The 4428-nt window shown below is 40.4% G+C and overlaps 1 pseudogene across 1 annotated transcript; it reads right to left on the bottom strand.

Annotated features, from left to right (window-relative positions):
- Positions 1–365: 365 nt before the first annotated feature.
- Positions 366–1338, bottom strand: LOC308561626 (L-lactate dehydrogenase B chain pseudogene; annotated as a pseudogene). Its single transcript has one exon. The product of its transcript is annotated as an L-lactate dehydrogenase B chain pseudogene (transcript).
- Positions 1339–4428: the final 3090 nt, after the last annotated feature.

Genomic DNA, 4428 nt, shown 5'->3' with positions numbered 1-4428 from the left:
GCTTCCTACCTCCTTAAACGTTTTTGTTCCCACTGGGCTTTCTGAGATCACTGCTGCAGAATCAATGGGAAGAATTTCTCTCTCCCTTTCTCCCTTTTCATTGCCTCTCAAGACTAGAATATAAGTCTGAATGGCTGGAAAAATAAAATGAGTGGAAATGGGCACCATTAGTAATGTTTAACTGAATTAATTAATTAAATATTTTTTTTTCACACTCTGGCGGTTAATTTATTTGTTCAAGACTCATATTGCAAGCATTACTCCAAGCATGGGCTGTGATCCTGTGAGCCCAGATTCACGTATTTAGGGAGATAAAAGCAAATGGTGATGCATGTACATGGATGGAATTAAAGGTTCATGGTTAATCACACTGTAGTTTTTAAATCTCCGCAACCTAGAGCCCTGCAGTCACGGTCTTTGAGATCCTTCTGCGTGTTCCACAGGGTATGTGCGCTTTTCTTGAGCTGAGCAAATTCACCATCCTTCAGTTTCTAGGTGATAACCCTGGTTAATCCCTGAGCATTCAGGATACACGGAAGGCTCAGGAAGGCTTTGTTCTCATGCCATACATCCCCTTCACCACCGTTGGCACTGGATGAATCCTAGGTAAATTTTTAAATATGGATTCAATAAGATCAGCCACACTTGATCCAATAGCCCAGTTGATGTATCCTTTTAGCTTGATGACTTCATAGGCGCTTTCAACTATCATCTTATGCACTTCCTTCCAATTTTCACTATCATTGTCTGTCTCCATTTCTGGATTCAGTTCCTGGAGAGAAACGCCTGCCACATTCACTACACGCCACACAGCCACACTTGAGTTGCCATGTTCTCCCAAAATCCATCCATGGCAGCTGCTGGCATGAATGCCAAGTTTTTCAGCCATAAGGTAGCGAAATCTAGCAGAATCCAGATTGCATCCACTTTCAATCATTTGGTGCTTGGGTAATCCACCTAGCTTCCAGGTAACTTATGTGAGAATATCCACTGGGCTAGAAACCACAGTTATGATGCAGCCAGGGCTGTCCTTGATGATCCGGGGAATAATGAACCTGAAGACACTGACATTCTTCTGCACCAGGTTGAGGCGACTCTCTCCCTCTTGCTGGCAAACTTCTACCACAATCTTAGAATTGGCGGTCACAGAGTAATCTTTAACTGCCACAATTTTAGGTGTCTGAAGAAATAAGCTCCCGTGCTGCAGATCCATCATTTCTTCTTTGAGTTTATCTCCCAAAACATCCACCAGGGCAAGCTCATCAGCCAGAGACTTTCCCAGAATGCTGATGGCACAGCCACGCCAACGTGTCCAACACCCATGACAGTGATTTTATTGTTTGGGACTGTTACCTCTTCTTCTGCAACTGGTGCAATCAGTTTTTCCTAAATAGTCACCATTGTGAACCAGAGAGAGAAGGCCCTCCAGAGCGTAGTAAGAGTCGCAGCAAGAAGACAATGTCAGCTGTGTGCGTCTGACAGAATCAATTTAAATAGTATGTCTTTTATTTTAATCTCCCTTATTAATTTTATTTAGTCTAGACCTTTAATCAACCATTGTAATATAAGACTCATATAGAAATCTGGAGTCAGTTTGTTTCTAAGTACCTTAGTGTCTTGTTTGTTATTTGCATGACAAAGGTATAGGCTTAGAATATTCTAAAAATCTCATTGTAAAATGAGAATACTGGAGAATTTATCAATATTTCAAGGCATTCCTAAACTTCAGATTTATCTAAAGATCAAGTTGTACAAAGACATCAGTGTCTTTGACACACTCTTTTCCCTTAAATCCTTAATGCCCTAGTATTGTTTTCAGATATAACAATAGTAATTCTCCTCTCCGTTCCCTGAAAACCATTATGAACTAGAAGATGAATTTCTATCTACATGCCTATGCTATGATGGTATTGTTACAAACCAGAGGGTGCTTCATAAATACAAAAGAAATTGGACTTTATGATAGTTCTAACTCAAAATGTCTCAAATCTGGCACCAATGATGTTTGAGCCAGTATTTTTTTCTTGTAGGGGGCTGGCCTGTGTATTGGAGGGTGTTTAGCAGTATCCCTGGTCTCTACCTACTAGATACCAGTCTCTACTCTTCTGGTTGATACAGTGTCTTCAGATACTGCCAAGTGTTTTGTGGGGAGCAAAGACCCTCCCAGTTGAGAACCACTGTCTAATTAATTATACATCTTCCACAGTTTGGAAATTGATCGGCTTCATTTTAATTTGGTTAATATATTTTGAAGGTTTTCTCTCATTCGTGGTGATTTGGTGTGGCTTTGTTTGCTGCGCTTGATTCATGTTAACAATAAGGACACACATCTAAAACTGTTTGGCCCAGTGAAAAGCATTTTAAGTTTGAAAGCACTTAAAATTATTGTCAAAATACTGAGGATACTTAGGGAGTGTGGTCATTGGCAGCAGTTGAGCCAGCACAAAAGCATAGTTTGGAGACTCATTGACCTTATGAAGATGTCCTGAATTGCTCTACTTGGGCTAGAAATTAATGAATGGGCTTCTGATTTGATTGCTTGAAAGAATTACTTTGCCCATATTCCCTTTGCTTACTTTTCTTTAACTGCAGCAGGGGGAATTGAGCAGGTGTTGCTTATGCATAAAGAAAAATTCTTCTCTCGTTTATGCTTTTGCCTTGTAAGATTATCTTAGAAACAAATTATTATCCTGGCGGGGTGGCTCAGTTGGTTTGAGTGTCATCCCACACACCAAACAGTTGCGGGTTTGATTTCTGGTTGGGGCACATACCTAGGTTGCAGGTTCGATCCCAGGTCGAGGTGCATATGGGAGGCAACCAGCCGATCCATGTTTCTCTCTTAGGTGAGGATTAGAAAGGAACAAATTACCTTATATGCTCTTGTTAACTAGTTAGAGAATTTACTTACCTCATTCCAAGGTTTCAAGTTCTGGAAGAGGGCACACAACAGGATGAAAATCCTCTGTTTTGCTAATGTGCGGGTAAAACTAACTTAAAGGAAAAAATGGGTTGGAAAAAAAAAAAAATTACCAAGGGAAGTGGAAATTAGGCCGTCAAAATGGGAGGGATAAACAAACAAACAAAAAAGTTGGCTGGTGGCTTGACACCCAGGCTCAAGCATAATGACTTTCTCAGGCTGCAAGGAATTTCAGGGAGCATGAGAGAATGAATCTTATTTCTTTCAGGATTTTTGTAGGAAAACTGCCTTCACCCTGAAGGACTTACTGGTCTTTAATGTAACGTATCCCTCACTTCATATCCTCGAAGTGCTTGCCCCAAGGGTCCTCCCCACAGGACCAGGGTATATGTATGGATTAGGAGGCTTCTTGCATCGAGCCACGTGCTGCGCTCAGGAAGCTCTCTCTAAACACCCCAACGTAGTGCTGATCCCAAGCCACTAGTCTAGATTCTTTTGTTCCTTGTAAGCTATTCCAGTGCCATTTTTCTTTGCATTCTTTCACTCTTTGAAATGCCCAGAGAAAGAACCAGGGTACTAGCCACCTGCTTCCTCCTAGGAGGCTCTTCTGTATGTGTGTAAATTCATGGACAGACAGACATACATTTGGGAAGGGCACTAACTTTACCCACAATCCATTTCAGAAGCCTGTCAAGCAAAATTTTGTATATTCTCTTTCATACCAGTAAGTAGATATTTTTCTGCTGCTGAATATTACTCTATCAATTTTTCCCAAAATAAGGAATAAAGGATAAATTTCACCGTTCACCTTAGCAGGAAGAATTTGCCTAGAATTTAAAAAGAGAGTTTTTGAGCTATAAAATCTTAAGATTAAATTTCCGCCATAGATTCTATTCCCCACATTTTAGCAAGGTCATTTTGATATGCAAGTACATAATTTCCTTTGGATTCATGATACAGCTAAATCATTACAAAGGCTGTGTTGTAGCAAATGTTATTTTGAGGTTACTGTGTGTATAGAGAATGGACATAGAGAGTGCCTAAATGGATGTTCTGTGGTTTGAGGATCCTTTCTGGAAAGAGTAAAATATTACTCACATTTTTGTCTTCCCCTAACTTTTATATTCTTTTTCTTTCTCACCCGAATTAAAAGTAGTTTAATCTTTCAGACCTCTCTCTCTCTCCACCCCCTTCTCTCTGACACACGCACACACACTCAGCTTCTCCCTGTCATCTTTTCCGACTCTTCAATTGAACCTCTACTCTGTTCCTCTCTACTTCTTTACTATTCATTCTTCAACTACCTGTGGCTCTAACAATCTGGCTTCTGTCAGTTTGCAAATCTATTTTTGCTAAGGCCACCTTTGACTTCCCTGTCGTTAAATGTAACAAGCAATTATCGGCTGTATCTTATTTGATCTCTCATTAGCACTCACCTCCATGGCCCCTCTCTCTTGCATTGGCTTACAGGTCACCGATTTCCTTCTACCTTTATGAACATATTTCAAAGA

The sequence above is a fragment of the Miniopterus schreibersii genome (genome assembly GCF_964146895.1).
Source record: "Miniopterus schreibersii genome assembly, chromosome: 9".
NCBI classification, from domain to species: domain Eukaryota; kingdom Metazoa; phylum Chordata; class Mammalia; order Chiroptera; family Miniopteridae; genus Miniopterus; species Miniopterus schreibersii.
Note: the sequence above shows the minus strand (reverse complement) of the source record. Positions and strands in the feature narration are given on the sequence as shown.